Source organism: Mustela nivalis, assembly GCF_964662115.1.
Source record: "Mustela nivalis genome assembly, chromosome: 13".
NCBI classification, from domain to species: Eukaryota; Metazoa; Chordata; class Mammalia; order Carnivora; family Mustelidae; genus Mustela; species Mustela nivalis.
In genome coordinates this window covers 18,282,866-18,303,280 of record NC_139032.1, presented here as the reverse complement: position 1 = coordinate 18,303,280, position 20,415 = coordinate 18,282,866, and the positions used below count along the sequence as shown (strand labels likewise).

The window sequence follows — 20,415 nt, the reverse complement described above, 5'->3', positions numbered from 1 at the left end:
TCCTTGCCCGCCATTCCCCTCTGCTGTTCTAGGACCTAGAGAAATACAGCGTGACACGTGGTCTTCACTTACTGTAGTTCATCAGAGAGGAGCTCGACCCTGGACGTGTAGGATCTAGTGTTACCAGCACTGATTTATAAGCACCAGGACTGTGTTAGGGTGACTGTCTTATTTTGTCCTCACGGTACCCCTGTGTGAAAGAGCTGGTATTTTGCCTGCTCGCAGATCAGGAAACAGGTTCACAGAGCCTTGGTGTGTCTTCCAAGGCACACAGTCAGACTGCAAGGGAAGGAGCTTCCCCTTACCCTGGATTTAAACTCAGCTTCGTCTTATCCCCAAACCGGGGCCCTTTGGACTGTGCTACATCGCTTTTCCTGTAACTTCGCCTATTTCAGAAATTAATTTATCTCCCGGAACAAGCAATTTTCTCTCTGCTAGGTGTTATGACCTATTTTCTGTTTCATAACATTGCCAAGGACATAATTTAAGACTCTGTACGTTTTTATTTATTTATTTAAAAGATTTTATTTCTCTATTGGAGAGAGAGCAGGAGAGCAGGAGTGGGGGAGCGGCGGAGGGAGGGGGAGAAGCAAACTCCCTGCTGAGCGGGGGGGGGGGAGCACCGAACCCTAACTTCAGCTCTAACCCTGATAATCATGGGATCAGGGCCTGAGCCAAAGCCACACACTTAACGGACTGGGCCACCCAGGCGCCCATACACTGTGTACGTTTTTAATTGTCAACACGTCGCTCTTTTGTTTGTTATTACTGTTTATTTGCTCAAAAATCAGGTAGTTAAGAAGCTAAGTCACTCAGCCAGCCTACATACAGGAAAAAAAAAAGAAAAAGTAGCCCTGCCTAGGGAGTCATCTCCTCCACCGGGAACCAGCCCCTCCCTTGGGCATTTGCCTTGGAGCATTTGGGCCTCAGGGGTGCTTGTTCTTGGCTTAATTGTTTAGCTCAGTAACTGTTCCTTGGGCTTTTGCAGTTGTGCACTTCTTTATTAGAAAGGGATGAATGTTGTATTGTATTGAGGCTGTATGAATGTAGTTTTGATTAAAAAAAAAAAAAAAAAACCACACATGGGCTCAGACATCAGCCAGGACAGGTGGATAATCAAAGAATCATTTCCTTTTTTTTAAATGCAAAAATAAAAGCCATCTAAGTTGCGGTATCATATAATTTTGAGTGTTTTGTGCAGTGTAAGAAAAGAGAACCATTTGACCTTGAGGTGTAGCTAGGTTCACTGACATAGGATTGTATTTACTTCTCCAGGAACTGAGACGTGCTGTTGGTCCTGCAGGAAGTCATGTTTGCGTAGTCAGAATGTTGTAAATGTAGCTGCATAGTTTATTGGTTAATCTCCACCCAAGACAAGACATAACTACAGGGAAAAAAAAAAAAAAAAACCAAACAAACAAACCAAGGCTTAGAAACCTCCCCAATTTGGGAAGAGGGAAAGAGCAGACAGAAGTCCACAGCTAGGCGGCAGGAGGGAAAGAGAGGCCGTGGAGGGACACGTTGGGATTCTGATTTCCTTCTCCTCCAGGGTGGGATGTCAAGATACACTGTGTAAGGCTGTTGAAACAAGAAACAGAGCTAACCAATTGAAGAGCTAAAAATAGCATAATCAAGAAAACTAGGGAAGAATTAGAGGTGAAGGAAGTGTGAATGAGTTAGATATGAGGGAGGCAGGCAGCCAGTCAATAGATTCTGTCTAAGGTTGACAAATCAAGAAGAGATACAAGCCTATTACGTGGTTAGGCTGATAACCACCAGGACTGTAAAAACAGTAATAATGGAAAAGAGTGGGAGTGGGGACTGTGGGCTCAGGGACACTTCCTTACCACTTATTATCACCTGGTTCTGTTTGGAAAAAATTAATTGCATATGCATCACTTTTAAGGTAATTTGAGAAAAAAAAAAAAAAAAAGATTATAACAGTTGTGGATGCCCAGTCCCAAGAATACCTTTCCACATAGACTCTTCTGTCGCTGCTGTTGCCAGGCCACCAGGCACTGCTGTTGCTAGCGGCAGAGGGCTCGAGTTCCTCCAAGAATCTGGACGGTGGTAGGTTGGGTGGGTGGTCAACAGCGTACACCCACCGTCTCCCTCAGGTCTTCAGCTGGTTTCATGTTTGGATCCTGATCAATATGTGGCAGAAAACGACCACCTTCCCCAAACGTGCGAAGGAAGAGGCTCCTGCAGCTCTGTAGACCCTCCCTCCCAAGAAAGCTTAGCAGCCCTCATGAACACCCGGCCGCCTCCGGTGGGATGCTGTGGCCGTCTGCAGCAGAGAGGCCTGCTCTGCCTTTGTTTTCTCCGGTCCGAGGAGTGGCTGAGCGTCAGGGCACCGACTTCCTTCCAGGAACTTCCTGCGAGGGGAAATTTCGGCTTTTCTGCATGAACACTCCAAACGCCTGTGGGCCGAACAATGGCCACAGCAGTTGTTTTCCAAGGCACTTGGTCTTGTTTTGACCTTGAGAAGTGTGGTTTGTTGTGTTCATGGCGCCTCCAGGTGGGCAGTCAAGGAAGGGCCTTGTGGGGCTGGGGGGTAGGAGCTCCCGGAGAACCCTGCAGACTTACTTGCTTCTGCCATTTTCCCTTTTAGCCCTGGGCTGTGTGGTCCTGGGACAGCCATTCAGTACCAGGTTTTGGGTGGGGAGTGGAGTCCAGGGTGCGACTGGGGAAGGAGCTTTCTTGGGAGGTCCTGCCAGTAGCTCAAGGATGCGCCCGGGCTTAGGACTTTGAATAGATGCCTCTATCTGGTGTGTCCCTCTTTGCCTCTCTCCAGCCAAGTTTCTAAGTAATCCCATCTTTTGAGAAACAGGAACTCCAAGGGGCCTGTTCTGAGGTTCCTCCAGCAGCTGGAAAACCTTGTCTACTAATCGCACCTGCACATTTCCCTTTTGGGAGTGGAGCTGCTGTTGATTTAGGCTGGGGCGCTAAGCCCGCCGCCACCAAGATTGAAGTGGGTGGTTTTAAATGAGTGGCACCGTCTGGGTGGGGACTTTGGCAAACTAAAATCTCATGGCTCATTGAAGTTGTTGTTCAGCTTTGAATGTTGCCATGTATGGAGAGCAGGCGTAGGGGTTGACACAGCTTCCCATTTTTCAAGAAAAACAAGGAGTTTGGGTTTATGAGTGAAATCTCTTGTATTTTAAATGTTGCCAACTAATTAAAAAATTTTAAGACTATTGCCTAGACTTTGAAAACAATTTTTATTGGGTGGGTAAAGTCTGAGAACTGCCAGTTCTTTCCTCTGGTTAGGACTCTAACCCTTGCCTCTTGAATGTTCTTCTGCCTTGATTGTTGAAAATGAGCCGAACGTCTACTGGGCACTTCGTTTATAGTCTGTCTTGTCCCCACAGCATTTTAAAGATGCTCTTGTTTATATACGATAATGTAAGTTAGAAGTAGGTGAACACGGCAAAACCATCATAAGTTGAAACGTGGAACCAGAATGAAATTGTATGTATGCGTCTCTGAGCGCGTTAGGGGATCTCACGTGGGGCCTGGAACTTCCTAGCAGCTCGCTCAACACGGAAGCCAGGAGCCTTATCACCTGGACAGTTTGTGATGTCCTTTAAACAAACTATGTAACAGAGGTTGATGCCAAGATCAGAGGCTACTTCCTGAACGGTCTTCAAAGGAACACAGTGAATCACAAGAGGCAAGGCCCTCATGGCAGCGTGGGTTTTGTAGGACTTGTTCTTTTCTATTGTCCTGGATTAAAAGGCTGATGCCATGTACCCTAACGTGTAGTTTGGGAAGTGAGAGAAGGAGGACGGCTGAGCGGCAGGTAGAAGTCTCCTGGTGGTCTACTCGCAGCGGGTGGGGAGTGGGATGGCCAGAGAAGATGGGACACTTTGGGAGATAAGGAGGTAAGAGTTCATCTCTGGAAGCAGAGGGCTGGGCTTACATCCTAGTCCCATCCCTTACGAGTGGTAGAACCGGGGTTAAGTTGCTTTATTTTCCTAAACCTCAGTTTTCCCATCTGTGAAATGGTTATGATTATGAGATAGGCTCACTTTCCTAAGGCGCCGTGTGGCTTACCTGATTTAGTTCAAAGGAAGCTCTCATTGCAGTACCTGGTATCTAATCGGCGTTCCTAGATTTGATGAATTAGCAGCAGGGACTTAATTGTCAACATGATTGTGTGCCTGTCTGAGATTTATTCACAGGACTTAAAATGTTTTTGTTTCCGATAATAAAATATTTTATTCCACTTAATTCCTGGTCACCAAAAATAGGTCGAGTACCTATGTACAGAGTGTTTTTTGCAAGGTTCAGGGGGATGGCCCCTGGTCTCAAGGGACTTGTATTTTGGTTAACAAGATAAATATGCAGGAAAAGTACAAGTCAGGATGGATCAAGGGGTCATTCCAGCACGGCTGTGGCCGTTCGGAGACGGCTTGGCACAGTGGTCTGATAGCAGGATAAGGTTTCACAGGCTGATGGTCGACTTTAGTATTTTCAGGTTAGATTTCTGTAGTTTGAATCATTCCAAACACCGAACAAGAATATTTCCAGCCATGTAACAAAGTACAGTGGGGATTTACCTCTGTATTTTTATATGAATCATTACAGGAGAGAGTGCACCGGCAGCAATTAGCCATGCTTGGCAATTTGTATTAATTAAATGTTATCATGGGTAATTTAGGCTGGGCTGTCATATGCATATTTTATGTTACAGAGAGCACTCTTAACTGCTGGTCTTGGGGTCCATAGGGAGATGGAGATCTGTGTGACAGGCAGGGCTAGGCACCCCTGACAGGAAATGCAAGCCTGGAGCCAGAACTTAGGACCCCCGCTCTACCCTTAGCGGCCCCCGTGGCCCGGGGGAAGTTAGGTGGCTTGGCTGTACCTCTGTTTTATCATCGGTGAACGGGGGTATGATTGTAGTCTTGTCTGCTACATGAGGCGTGCTGTAAAGATGACAGGACTCAGTATCTTTGAAGTCCTTAGAACAGTGTCTGGCAAAGAGCGAGCACGGCATGTGTTAGTTATTATCATCCGTCCCTCTTGGAACAATCAATATTTAATTTTTCAAGACTGCTGTCTGGTCAGGCTCGGGCATGCGGCCTGTAGTTTTAGAAGGGAACACAGCTGACTGTGCACAAGGGGATGGAAGCTCATAGCTCTCTGGCACTCTGGACCTCATTAGCTTCACGACTGTGGAAACACGGGGTGGGGTGGGGGGTGGTTTGCAGTGGGCGGGGGGTGGGGTGGCTCCTGTTTCAGACCCAGAAGTTGGAAGCAAGGCTCCCGCCTCAGCCACGGGCCACTCGCTCTGTGACACGTGGCGAGTTCATCAGGCCCCCAGAGCCCCTCATCTATGTCTGTAAAAGATGCCTAACTTTTCTCTCCTTCGCGGGTTGAATTTTCATCTGCTCACAATGCACTGGGAGCAGGTAATGGTCGAGAAATAGGGCGGGCAGTGGGTTAGAGTCTTAGAGCGCTATGAGAAAGGAAAGGGGTTGTGAATGTCACTAGTAAATATGATCGGTTTGATTTTGGGTTTTCATAGGAATTCACATATGTAGAATTCATCTTTTGACATCATTAAATTTTACCGTATCACCCTACAGTAGGCAGTAAACGCTTTCATTGATGGCTCAGCTTCTGTGTTCTCCACGTTCCCCTCTTTCCCATCAGCGAAGTGACTTGAGTCTCAGGGTGTGTGCTCTTGAACCCTTCCGAACGAAGGTTCTTCCTGCCGGGAGCCAGCTCTCACGCCCATCAGTGCAGCTGCCGTACACATCTGGCTTCTGAGGCCTCCTTCCCGGGGGCTTGCTCAGTTGCGAGAGGCTGTAGAGAGACAGACACATACATTGGCCACGGATAAGAATCCACGCCGGCCCCTGGTGTGGCACACACAGACCAGGGCGGGCGATCTTGGCGCGGGGCCAGGCTCTCAGCCCACGTGAGTCTCAAAATGCGTGCATGATATCATGACTTCTCTCTTGGAGCGGTTCGTTTTCATTTTCCTTAAAGGAAAATTCTTGGCCATTCTCACACAATTACTCTTGAAATGAAATTTATAATTATTCTGTCAACTTCTTAAAAAAAAACAGCCCGTTGGTGTTTTGAATGTGATCGCACTAAATATATAGAGTAATTTGGGAGAAATGTACACCGTCACAGCCCAGGAACACGGTAGGCTTCCCCTCCTCTGCTTTCTTAAACACCTTCCCTTCCTTCCTCCCTCTCTTTCTTACCTCAGTAAGTGAAATTTTGTACATTTATTTATATAGGTCCTACACTTTTCCTGTGTTTATTTCTAGATATTTGATATTTTGTTTCTGATTGCAATAATGAACAGACTGTTCTTAAATTATATCCTGTAACTGGTGTTTGCTGATTATAGAAGAACTGTTGATTTTTGTACATTTATAAGTGGGCTTAAAAGCTCGTTTACTGAATTGCCGAAAAATGGGAACTGATGTCGCCTGCATTTGTTCTATTCATGAGCACAGGACAAAAATGTCTGAGGCACATCGATTTTTTATACTCTGTCAGCCTGGGTCTCTCTGTTCATCTGCTGTGGCATCCCTGGACCTACCTCAGGATTTACCACAGTATGCACTCGGTAAACATGTGTGGAATATTTCATTTTCTCAATTCAGTAATAATTTTTCAGTAGTTTGTCTTTTTTTTTTTTTAAAGATTGTATTTATTTATTTGACAGACAGAGTTCCCAGGTAGGCAGAGGCAGGCAGAGGGAAGAGGAAGAGAAGCAGGCTCCCCGCTGAGCAGAGCCACCCAGGGTGCCCCGTCTTGTCTTTTTGAGAATGGCTTTTTGAGAATGGTTTGTCGTTGTGGTTGTTTAAATTCCACACCTGGGGTCTTTGGCTGGCTGGCTGACTTCAGATCCATCCCCGTTGTTGCAAATGGCAAGATTTCATTTCTTTCTTTCTTCCTTTCTTTTTTTTCAAATGGATGAATAATATTCCACTGTGTATATGTTTCTCATAATGTCTTTTTCCGTTCATCCATCGATGGACACTTGGGATGTTTCCGTATCTTGGCTATCACAGTGCTGCAATGGACGTGGGGTGCATATGTCTTTGCGAATTAGCATTTTTGTTTTCTTTGGATAAATACCCCGTAGTGTAGAGTACTGGATCACAGGGTAGTTCCATTTTTAATTTTTTTTTTTAAAGATTTTATTTATTTATTTGAGAGAGAGACAGTGAGAGAGAGCATGAGCGAGGAGAAGGTCAGAGGGAGAAGCAGACTCCCCACGGAGCTGGGAGCCCGATGCGGGATTTGATCCCGGGAGTCCGGGATCATGACCTGAGCCGAAGGCAGTCGTCCAACCAACTGAGCCACCCAGGCGTCCCATTTTTAATTTTTGAGCAGCCTCCACACTGTTTTCCAGAGTGACTGCACTAATTCGCATTCTCACCACCAGCGCACGACGGTTCCTTTTTCTCCACATCCTCACCAACACTTGTTATTTCTTGTCTTTCTGGTCATAGCTAGGATGAACCTAGGACTTTAATTCCATTTTAATTCTCATCTTGTATTTTGGCTAGAGCTTGTAGTATGGTTGTCAGTGATATTCACCATAGTAGGTATCCTTATTTTGGTCCTGAATTTCATGGAATATGTTTAGGTGTTTTACTATTAGAATTTGAGAAAGATTTTTTTTTATTATAGTTACTTTATTCTTGGTTTTCTAGAGTTATTTTGTTTTCAAAATATTTTGTTTTACATTTATATTGAGATGATTATTTGATTGCCCAACTTTGACTTCTGTGATAACTTATTTCTCTATATTATGCTATAGTACGGTATTCTTGAATAATTAGAATAATCCCTGTTATTCCAGTAATATATTACCAAATCTGATTTGCTATATTTTTCTCATGATTTCATGTCTAGATTTTCTTTTGTATTTTTTATGGTGTTAACTTGATAGATTAAAAAAAATTTCTTTTTTTTTTTCTGTGCTGTGATAAAATAGAAGTCATGTGGGAATTGCCTGATCCTTAAAGGTTTGGCAAAACTCCCCTGTAAAATTAAGATCAGTGGCAGCCTTTTATTTCATCTTTCTCTCTTTCTTATTTAATATAGTGTGTCTATTAAATAATTAAAAAAATTAGAATATAACAGATGGCCAGTAAGTAGACTAGTCACTTGAATTGCTACTCTCCAGTGTAAAGTGCTTAAAACTTTTTGGTTTATTTTCTTCTAAACCTTTTTCCTATGGGTAAGCACACACAAATATACATAAATTACATAGATTATTTTAACAAACGTTATTCTGCATATTATTTTGTAGTATTTTGAATGTCTTTCTACATCAGTTAATCAGTATCATTTTCATGGTTGCATAGTATTTCTTGATGTAAATATGTATTAATTTATTTAAGCTAGTTCTCTATTAATGAATATTTAGATTGTCACCATTCTTTACTACATAAAATGTTGAGCAGTCATTCCTATATGGACATCTGGTTGTCTATCGTCAGAAGCCCTCCAATTTGTGCTCCTGCAGAGAAAACCACCAAGCAACCAAAGCCTGGAATGGGAGATGCCAAACTGCAAATGGTCGCTGTTTTTGGAAAGTGGGGTTGAAAATTTCCATTTGTGTTTTATACACTTTTACATTCCCTAAGTTTGCTTAATTATCTTTTTTTTTCCTCTCCTCATGGCAAAGTCCAACAAATGTAATTACTGATCAAGAGGTAGTGAGTATTTTTAAGTACACATTTTATCCAACTGCCTTCCTGAAATGTTCAATTTATAGTATGTGAGGGTGTCCTTTACCTTTAACTATCCCAGATAAATTTATAAAAGAAAATTACCTGATGATCGTTTAGCCTGTGGCCACAGGAGGGCCCATCTCCCTGGAATGGACGAGAAAAACCTGCAGCCTGGCAGGCATTGATAGTAACCTGGCTAATCTAATTAATTGCACTGTACTTAACAGCCTGGGGCATTCAGGGTACACATGGTACTGGCATCAAGCCAGGCCTCTGAGACTACAGGCCTGCCAGTTCCAATTTCTGTCCCTTTCACCTGCTCAAGGGCTGTGAACCAACCTTTCTTGTGTCCGCCTTGCCACCCTCCCTGCCTTGGGAATACCAGAAGAAAACCCTGAACTTCGGAGTAGCCCCTTTGTTTTTGTTTTTGATCAAAGTAAAATTTGTTAAATAAGAAAAAAAAAACTTAGGGAATGTAAAAGTGTATAAAACACAAATGGAAATTTTCAACCCCACTTTCCAAAAAACAGCGACCATTTGCAGTTTGGCATCTCCCATTCCAGGCTTTGGTTGCTTGGTGGTTTTCTCTGCAGGAGCGCAAATTGGAGGGCTTCTGACGATAGACAACCAGGAAACTGAAATGGGGTTTTGGTTACTTTGCCATATCTAATTTCATGACATTTCTCCCACTAATATGCTATTTTACACTGGGAAATATGTTTAAATAGCTTGTTCAAGGTTGTTAGATAGTAAGTGGCAGAGCTTGGATTTGGACCGAAGTCTGTGTCCGTGATGCTCATTCCTGTTTCCGAGGTCCTGTCTAAGCCCCAACTAAACACGTTCGTCATTAGCCACATGTGACCATTTAAACTTAAATTAATTAAAATTAGATACAAATTTAAAATTCAGTCCCTCGATTTCACTGTAATTCAAATGCTCAGTAGGCACATGTGAGTAGTCACTGCTGAAGAACATAGATAAAGACTAGAGAGAGAACATTTGCATCGTTGTACAAAGTTCTGTTCAACAAACATGGAATCACTGAAATCCAAGAAATCGTGAGTAGAGAGCTTTTCTTAAAGTTTTTATTTAAATTGCAGTTGACAGTGGATTGTATTTAAGTTTCAGTTGACAGTGTAGTGTTAGTTTTAGGTGTATGGTATAAAATTCCATACAGCACTCAGTGCTCATCACAGCAAGTGGCCCCCTTAGTCCCCCTCGCCGGTTTCAAGCTTCCTGCCACCCACCTCCCTTCTGCTAACTGTCAGTTTGTTCTCTAGAGTTAAGAGTCTGTTTCTTGGTTTGCGCCTCTCTCTCTTTTTCCCTTTGTTTCTTTCTTGGATTCCAGACATGAGTGAAATCATATAGTTGTCTTTCTCTGACTTACTTCCCTCAGCACAATACTCCGTAGCTCCATCCATGTTGTTTCAAATGGCAAGTTTTCATTCCTTTTTATGGCTGAGTAATATTCCATTGTGTATTTATACCGCATCTCTGTATCCTTTCAGTATCAACCAGGGGATGCTTGGGCTATCTTCATAATTAGGCTATTGTAGATAATGCTGCTTTAAACATGGGGTGCATGTGCTCCTTTGAATCCCTAGGTTTGTTTTCTTTTGGTTAATACTTAGTAGTGCAATAGCTGGGTTTATGGTAGGTAGTTCTTTTTTAACTTTTTGAGGAGTCTCCATACTGTTTTCCAGAGTGGCTTCACCAGCTTGCATTCCCATCTTGACAGTGTAAGAGTTTGCCTTCCTCCACATCCTCACCGACACCTGTTGTTTCTTGTGTTGTTGATTTTAGCCTCTCTGACAGGTGTGAGGTGATGTCTCATTGGAGTTTTGATTTGTATTTCTCCGATAATAAGTGATGTTGAGCCTATTTTCATGTGTGTATTGGCCATCTGTATGTCTTTTTTGGAAAAATATCTCTTCATGTCTTCTGCCCGTTTTTGCCTGGATTATTCATTTTTTGGCTATTGAGTTTTAGAAATTCTTTATATATTTTGGATACTAACCCTTTATTGCATATGTCATTTGCAAATATCTTCTCCCATTCTGTAGACTGCCTTTTAGTTTTGTTGATTGTTTCCTTCACTGTGCAGAACTTATCTTTCGATGAAATCCCAATAGTTTATTTTTGCTTTTGCTGCCCTTGCCTTAGGAGACATGTCTGGAAAGCGGTTGCTATGGCCAGTGTAAGAGACATCACTACCTGGGCTCTCCTTTAGGATTTTTATTGTTTCAGATCTCACATTATGTCTTTAATCCATTTTGAGTTTATTTTTCTGTGTGGTGTAAGAAAGTGGTCCAGGTTCATTCTTTTGCATGTTGATGTCCAGTTTTCCCAACACTATTTGTGGAAGAGACTTTGTTTTTCCTATTGTATCTTTTTTCATTGTTTGTTGAAGATTAATTGACCATGTAGTTGTGGGTTTATTTCTGGATTTTCTATTCTGTTCTATTGATCTGTGTGTCTGTTTTTGTGTCAGTATAATACTGTTTTGATGATTTCAGTGTTGTAAGATAGCTTGAAGCCCAGAATTGTGATGCCTCCAGCTTTGCTTTTCTTTTTCAAAGTTGTTTTGGCTATTTGGGGTCCTTTGTGGTTCCATACAAATTGTAGGATTGTTTTCTCCAGCTCTGTGAGAAATACCACTGGTATTTTGAGAGGGATTGCATTAAATGTGTAGATAACAACTTTTTTTTTTCTTTTAAAGTTCAATTCTACCACATTTAATAGATTCTCATGCTCTAGCTTTGGGAAGATAGCACTGAAAACCTGCTTGGATGGGGCGCCTGGGTGGCTTAGTCAGTTGAGTAACCTGACTCTTGGCTTCTGATCTCAGGGATGTGAGATCGAGCCCCACATTGGGTTCCACATTCAGCATGGACTCTCCTTGAAATGCTCTCTCCCTCGTCCTTCTGCCTCTTCCCCCACTTTCTTGCAAAGAAAGAAAGAACTGCAACAAACCTGGTAGGTCCAAAGTTTACAAACAAAGTATTGATCACCTGTTATGAACTCTCTGCTGGGATTGGGATACAGATGTTCGTAAGAAATAGATTCACTGTCAATTTGAATGAATCTCTGGGGGGAGTATTAAAACAAGTACATACCTCCTCTTTTTCCTTTTCCCAGGAAAAAAAGTGAAGGTCATGTGGTTTTTTTCCCCCTACTGTATGTATATAAAACCAGTAGGATGGGCAAAGATGCCCACAGCTCTAATTTTGACTGTGGTCTGCAAGTCCTGTCCTGGGGAACCCCCAGGGCTTCTCTCACTGGTCTGTGCACCCGGGCCTCTAAGTAGCAGCACAGTGAATAAAACTGGGGAAGAAAGCCCGTGCTGGGGCAGACTCAAGGCAGGTTGGTAGCATCCTGGTATCTTCGTCTGCCTGCCGTTCAGTAGGTGCTCAATACATAAATGTGATGCCATCATGTATTTAAACACAGAACTGCCTCAGGGCTCCTGGACAGTGCGTAGGATTGAACTGTTGATGTGGCTAGAAAGGAAGCTGGGATGTTTTCCAGCGCTGTTGAAGCAATTGAAAAACATTTTGTCATGTGATGTTTAATGTAGTTGTAAAGCTCAGGGTATATGTATTGTGTGTGTGTGCGCGTGTGTATCTTTTCTCCTTCACTGGAATGAGTATTGGACATCTCAGTAATTTATTGCCTCCGGTGGACATTTATATTTTATGACTTTTCTGTTTACAAGTTGGCCTTAATTTTATTCTACAGTATCAGGCAGAGTTAAACCAGCGTATCAGACTAATTGTATAGGGAGGCAAGATCTTGGGCAGTAAACAAGTTAATTCCTGAGTTTAAATTGGAAACTTTGATGGTTGCATTAACTCTCAGGCCAGCAGAAATTCTTAAATTGCTGCTTTAGGGCCCTGGATGGTAATTCGGGTGTGTTAAGAAATTACAGGGAATCACGGGAGTGTGAAATCATTAAGAGAGCCACAGAGTATTCCCACCTGCAGGTGGCAAGGCCAAAGGGAACATTTGGGGGGTTGAATAAAACCGATTGGCTGCTTGAGTGCCTTACGAAGGCATTCCTGTATGTCCCAGCACTTAGAAATAACCAGGCCTGGGCAGTATATGCACCCCAGGGTGAGCCTCCCAAAGTATATATACTTTAATTTCTTCAAGGAGAAGTGCTCTGCTATCGTGGCCTGTCCAAAATGTTTTTACTGAGCGCAGACTCTTACAGCCTGAGATCCTGCATCACTGGAGAGAGCAATGCTGTACCCCGGCAGAGGCACTCGCTGGCGGCATCACTGCCTCCAGGCTCTGGGAGAGTGGAAGGAACTTGCCCCCGGGGAGGTGACGGCCCAGAAGAGCCCAGCACTCAGGAATGACTCCGTCAACCCCACCTCTGGTTTTCTCCCCGAGTTCTCTTTAAGAGGAGCAGCATAGTAGTGTCTCTCCTTTGGCAAACAGCATTGTGTTTCCTTTGGTTCCGGACACTTATGAAGATTAATTTGGAATGAACTGTAATTGAAGGCCAATTATATCTGATGGCTAGATCTATTAGAGCAGAGCAGTGTGTTGATTGGGGAATGGAAAGCATTTGAAATCGTGTCTGGGAAATACGGCAAATGCATCAAATGTCACTGCCTCCTTGTCTAATAGCCTCATTTAAATGACTTTTTCCTTTGTTGTTGCATTAGTTCATTCCAGACAGACTTCAGAGTCAAGACGGATGAAGCGTGGTACATGAACACTAGGCATTCCGATCCATTCGTGATCATTGGTAGAAGAAGTAGAAAGAGCTTAAAGGAAATTTTTACTTTGGATTCTTCTGCAGAGAACAGAGGGAAAATAATTCACCTTCTTGAATTCAGTGGTTCATTTAGCCCGTAGGGACTTGAATTTATTGGAAGCGGCCCTAAGCAAGCAAGCAACATTCTCAGTGTCTTTGTTTTCTGCCTTTCTTCAGAAAGAAAGTCTGTTCGCATGTGTCACTGTACCTGGGACCCCAGCCACTTCCTGCCCCGTAGCTCCGGTGTTGTATCCTTTTAGTGGGAGGCACTTAGAGATTAAAAAAAAGGTTACTTGTCTTTACTTCAGATTTCCCATGAAGGTAAAATTTTGAAGAGCAGATGAGAAACAGAAGCAACCCCCCCCCCCCCACACACACACAAACTTACGCGGGTGAAAGAAAATTCCATAGGGACAGTGATAATGAGATCGGCCAGAGGGAGGATGTGGCGGCTGTTGGACTGAGCAGAGCCAGGCCACAGAAGGACCCGGGGCAGGGATCTGTGTGCCCTGGGGCAGAGGCAGGGGCCAGGCAGGGAACAGGGCAGTAAGCGAGGCCCTGGACTGCTGAGGAAGGACCGCAGACACTGAGGAAGGACATGGGGCCCGGGAGGACACTGGGGTCCGCAGGTCATTGCTGGTGCCAGGGTTGAAGAAGGGAACACACACGTTTCAAGAGGCAGTTTTATAGCCACAGACTGCATATCATTCTTCTCCACAAATTCATTGCCTCTTTCCCCTCATGGGTATCTCAGCTTTGAATTTCCTGACTTTATGATGAATAAACTTTGTTTTAATGTTTATTAATGCCCGATTTACTCTCCCTGGGGTGAAGTTTTGGTAAGTAACAAGATTCAGTGTCTCTGCTGTTGTGAGGCATTGCTGTAGTAAACCAAACCTAAGTAGAGTGAATTTTATTCCATTGGGAAACTGTAATTACATTAAAAGAAATCTAAACTGCGCTTTGCAACTTAGCAAAATCCTATTACGAAGAAAAAAAATAGAGCAAAATATTCTGCTTGCATGTAATGAGATCCCAGTAAAATATAATTTAGTGAGGGTCTTCTACTTTGTTATAATAACATTTATAACTTTTTTTTATTAACATATAATATATTATTTGCCCCAGAGGTACAGGTCTGTGAGTCATCACGCTTACACAGTTCACAGCACTCACCATAGGACGTACCCACCCCAATGTCCGCAACCCAACCACCCTCTCCCTATCCCCCTGCCCCCCAGCAACCCTCAGTTTGTTTTCTGAGATGAAGAGTCTCTTATGGTTTGTGTCCCTCCTGACCCCACCTTGTTTCATTTTTTCCTTCCCTGCCCACCAGGACCCCTGCCCTGCCTTTCACATTCCTCATATCAGGGAGGTCCTATGATAATTGTCTTTCTCTGATTGACTTATTTCGTTCAGCATAATATCCTCTAGTTCCATCCATGTTGTATAACTTGTTTTTTGAGATATAATTAATATACACTTAGCTGCATATATCTAACATGGAAAATTTGATAAATTCTGTCATATTACATCACTGCTGCAATGAGTATCCTCATCAAACCCGAAAATTGCCTGTTTCCTACTCTCTTAGCCCTGTTCCCCTCGAGCAACAACTGATCTGATTCGTGTCTCTACAGACTAGAGTGTTATAGATACGGAAGTATTCAGTATGTGCACTTCTGTCTGTCTTTTTTTTTTCCACTCAATAAAATTAGTTGGGGATTCATGTTGCATGTATCAGTAGTTTGCTCCCTTTTTTCCTGAGGCATATTTTGTGGTGTGGGTATACCACCATTCAGCTATACAGATGGATATTTGGATTCTTTCCAGTTTGGGGCTACGACAAATAAAGTGTATATGAACATTCACATATAGGTCTTTGTGTAGACTTACACTTTCTTTTTCCTCTTGAATAAATACCTAAGGGTTGAATGTCTGGAACACATGGTAGTGTATGTTTAACTTTGAGAAATCATCAAGCTGTTTTCAGAGTGGTTCTCACTTTTGACACCCCCATCGGCAGTGTGTGAGTTCCTGTTGCTCCATATCCCAGCCAGCACTTGCTATGGTCAGTCCTTTTAATTCTTGTAGTTACAGTAGGTGTGAAGCACTATCTCATAATGGTTTTACATTGTATTTCCCTAGTGACTGATATAGTTTTCTATTTGCTTATTTGCCCTTTGTATAGCTTCTTTGGTGAAATATGCATGCCTTTTGCCTATTTTTTAGTTTATTTGTTTATTTATTTTTAAAATTTCCCCTTGGATTTCTTGTCTTCTTATGGAGTTTGGAGAGTTCTTAATATTTTCCGGATACAAATTAAGATATATGCTTTGTAAATATTTTCTCTTGTGGGCTGTATTTTATTCTTCTAACAGTGTCTTTTGAAGTTTTTAATTTTAATGAAATCCATTCTGTCAATTTGTTTTTCTTTTACAGATTCTGCAGTTGGTGTCATATGTAAGAGATCTATGCCTAACCCAAAGACACAGATTTTCTCTTATGCTTCCTTCTAGATCTAATGCAAAATGTGTTACCTATAAAATTTCTAAAAAATAGGAGAAAATCTTTTGTGTTCATTTTTTTATAGATGGTGTGATCTATAGGTCAAGATTTATTGTTTACCCATATGGATGTCCAGTGGTTCTAGCACTGTTTGTTGCAAATTTTTTTTTCCCATTTGAGTTGCCTTTGCACCATTGTCAGTAATCAGTTGTGTGAGTGTGTATCTGTCTGTTTTTGGCCTGTCTGTTCCTTTCATCTATTTGTTTATCTTGATACCAATACCATAGCCTGGATTAGTGTAATTTTTAAATGATGTCTTAAAAATCAGATATTAATTTTCCAACTTTGTCCTTTTAAAAGCTTTTTTTTTGGCTTTTCCATATCCTTGTATTTTCTTATTTATTTATTTATTTATTTATTTTAGAGAGAGAGAGAGAGAGAGTATGTGAGCTGGGGGGAAGGTAGAGGTAAGGGAGAGAATCTTAAGCCGACTCTTTGCTGAGCATAGAGCCCAATGTGGGGCTTGATTCTATGACCCTGAGATCGATGGAGTGAGCCACTGAGGTGCCCCATGTCCTTGTATTTTTGTATGAATTTTATATCGGCTTGTCAGTTTCTACAAAAGAGCCCTCTAGGATTTTTGGTAAGGATTAAATTAACTGGGTCTATATAGGGAGAATGACATCTTAATAATTTTTTGTCTTTCAGCTCATGAGTTACATTATCTTTTTCCGCTTATAAAGGTTTTATTTTTTTGAAGATTTTTTTTTTAAGTAATCTCTGCACCTTGTGTGGGGCTCGAACCCACAACAAGGAGATCAAGAGTCACACGCTCTACTGACTGAGCAGCCAAGAGCCCCTTATGAAGGTTTTGAAAGTTTCCTTCAGCAATGTGTTCCATACTGGTCTTTATTGTTGTATTTATCTCTAAGTATTTCATAGTTTTATGCCATTGTAAATGGTATTTTTACAAATTTAATAATCATTTGTTTGTTTGTAGTGTAGAGAAATAGAATTAACTTCTGAATATTGATCTTAGACCATGTTATCTGTGAACAAAGCTTTCTTCCTTTCCAGTTTGGATACCTTTTATTTTTTTTTCTTGCTTTGTTGCATTGGCTAGAATTTCTAGTACATTGTGATTAGAAGTGATAAGAGAGGACACTTGTCTTACTATCGATCTTGAGGTAAATGTGGTCAGTCTTTCCCAGTAAATGTGATGTTAGCTGTAGGTTTCTCATAGATTGTTTATCAGGTGGAGGAATTTCCCTTCTTTTTCTAGTTTGCTAAGACTTTATGAGGAATAGATGTGGGATTTTTTTTCAGATACTTCTGTGTGTATTGAAATGATTTTGTTTTTATCTTTATTACCTTGTTAGGTAGCAAACTACTGATATCTACTCTGATCTTTAAATTTTCTTCTGTGCATTTGGGTTTAATTTGCTCCTTATTTTTTATTTATCTTTATTTATTCATTTTTAAGATTTTATTTGACACAGAGAGAGAGGGGGAGAGCAAGCACAAGCAGGGGGAACAGCAGGCAGAGGGAGAGGGAGAAGGAGACTACCTGCTAAGCAAAGAGTTTGATATGGGGCTCAATCCCAGGACCCTGAGGTCATGACCTGAGCCAAAGGCAGACACTTGACTAGCTGAGCCACCCAGGTGCTCCTGCTCCTTATTTTTTAAAGGTAGAATCTGAGAAATTTGACTTAAGACACCCCCCCCCCCCATAGGTATTTGGTGCTATTAATTTCTCTTAAATACTGCTTTAGTGGCATTTCACATTTAAGATATGTTTTTATTATCATCCTGTTCCTAATACTTTCTAATTTCCCTTTTGACTTTTCTCACATGTTATTTAGAAGTATACTTTTAGTTGCAAATTTAGAGGGGGATTTTTGTAGTTACCTTTGATGTTGATATTTAATTCCATTTTAGTCAGGGAACAAATTTTGAATGAATCTTTGAACTTTATTGAGACTGGTTTTATAGCCTAGAATATGTTCTAGCTTGATAAATGTTTTGTGTGCATTTGAAAATAATGTTTATTTTATTGTTTTAGGGAAAAGTGTTCTGTAAATGTAAACTGGGTAGTAGTGTTGTTCAGATGTTCTTTATCTTTTGTGCTTTCTGGTTACCTGTATTCATTTTTGAGAAAGGAGTATTGAAATCTAAGTATAATTTTGAGCTTGTCTATTTCTCTTTGTAGTTTTCTTTCTTTCTTTCTTTCTTGATGGAAAGAGGGAGAGAGTGGGGGTGGTTGGGGCAGCAGGAGAGAGGGAATCTTAAGCAGGCTCCACGTGCGTCATGGAGCCCAACATGGGGCTTGATCTCACCACCCTGAAATCTGACCTGAGTTGAAATTAAGAGTAGGACGCTTAACCCACTCACCCACCCAGGTGTCCTCTTGCAGTTAATTCTCTTCTTGCTTCTAAAATTTTGAAACTCTGTTATTAGGCACATAAACGTTTGGGATTGTTATGTCCTTTTGATAAACCAACATTTTTATCATTATGAAACCTTTTTTATTCTTAATATTATTTAAGTATTAACTAATCTTTAAAATGAGCTTTAAAATCTATTGTGTCAGGGGGCGCCTGGGTGGCTCAGTGGGTTAAAGCCTCTGCCTTCGGCTCAGGTCATGATCCCAGGGCCCTGGGATCGAGCCCCGCATCGGGCTCTCTGCTCGGCAGGGAGCCTGCTTCCTCCTCTCTCTCTGCCTGCTTCTCTGCCTACTTGTGATCTCTGTCTGCCAAATAAATAAATAAAATATTAAAAAAAAATAAAATAAAATCTATTGTGTCAGGCGCCTGGGTGGCTCAGTGGGTTAAGCCGCTGCCTTCGGCTCAGGTCATGATCTCAGGGTCCTGGGATCGAGTACCGCATCGGGCTCTCTGCTCAGCAGGGAACCTGCTTCCCTCTCTCTCTCTCTGCCTGCCTCTCTGTCTACTTGTGATTTCTGTCAAATAAATAAATAAAATCTTTAAAAAAAAATCTATTGTGTCTTGTATTAATATACCCACTATAGTTTTCTTTTCATTAGCATTAGCGTATTGTATCCTTTTTCTCATCCTTCTACTTATTAACCATTTTTATCTTTATATTTGAAGTGTTTATGAAATCTGTCTTTCTTCTTTTGTTCCTTCAAATGTATATATTTTTTAATGTCTCCACTTTTCTTTCCTCTCCTAGGATTCATATTTTAAGTAACTTAGGTAACAATATTGTCCCACATATTGCTGAGGCTGTTCATTTTTTCCAGTCTTTTCTCTCTCTGTGCTTTGTTTTTGATAATTTCTGTTGCTGTGTCTTCAGATTTACTTCTGTTTTCTTTTCAGTTTTTCATCTGCTGGTTTTTTCTCAATCTGTTGCATTTTTCATTTTAGATATTGTAGTTTTAATCACTCGAAGTTCCACATGGATCTTTTTTCTATATTCCTTTCTCTCTTCATCAAGTTTATATTTTCTTCTACACTTTTTTTTTTTTTTTAAGATTCTATTTATCTATTTGACAGAGATCACAAGTAGGCAGAGAGGCAGGCGGGGTGGGGGCGATTGGAAGCAGGCTCCCTGCTGAGCAGAGAGGCTGATGCAGGGCTCAATCCCAGGACTCTGGGATCCTGACCTGAGCTGAAGGTAGAGGCTTTAACCCATGAGCCGCCCAGGCACACCTTTCTTCTACATTCTTTTTTTTTTAGTATATGTGCTGCTGAAGCGAGCCACTCTTCTACATTCTTAAGCGGACAATATATTGAAACACAATATAGGTTTTAAAAAATAACCTTGTCCCCTGGGGTGCCTGGGTGGCACAGTTAGTTGGGTGTCCCACTCTTAGTTTTGCCTCAGGTTGTGATCTCGCCCTTGTGGGTTCTGGCCCCCAGTCCGGCTCTGTGCTCAGCGTGGAATCTGCTTAAGACTTTCTCTCCCCTTCTCCTACCTCCCTAATCCCCACTTGCACACTTTCTCCCTCTTTCTCTCTCTCAAATAAATAAATCCTTAAAAAGGAATAGCCTTGTCTGCTAATCCCAACAACCTTATCTTTCCTAGATCAAATTTTGATGTTTTTCCCTAGTTCTTAGGTCGTGTTTTTCTGTTTCTTTATTTGCCTAGTAGTTTTGGGTTAGATGCCTGACGTTGTGAATCTTCACATTATTGGTCGCTGGATTTTTTGGATTCCTTTGTAGTGGTGGTCTTTGTTCTATCATGCAGCTGATTCACTTGGAATTAGTTTGATAACTTGTAGACTTTTAAGCTTTGTTAGGGCAAGTTTAGAGCAGCCTTTATTCTGTGGTTACTTAAACTTCACTTCTGATGACTCAGTGACCCTCGTATTATCCTTTCTTACTGGTGGGAACATGAACATCTGTGAACCTCGGGAATTGTTTGGACTTTGCTTTCCAGTGTTTCTTTCCCAAGACTCTTGGAGGG

At 41.7% G+C, this 20,415-nt stretch overlaps 1 protein-coding gene and 1 long non-coding RNA gene across 2 annotated transcripts in view; one reads left to right on the top strand and one right to left on the bottom strand.

The window, feature by feature from the left end:
* Positions 1-20,415, top strand: part of LOC309845945 (guanine nucleotide-binding protein G(q) subunit alpha) — a 306,083-nt gene that overhangs the window by 46,221 nt on the left and 239,447 nt on the right. The window lies entirely within an intron of this gene.
* LOC309846261 lies at positions 1,330-2,441 on the bottom strand. The gene is made up of 2 exons (XR_014301819.1): positions 1,971-2,441; positions 1,330-1,578 (listed from the first exon to the last, which is right to left on the bottom strand). It is a non-coding gene; the product is annotated as an uncharacterized lncRNA (long non-coding RNA).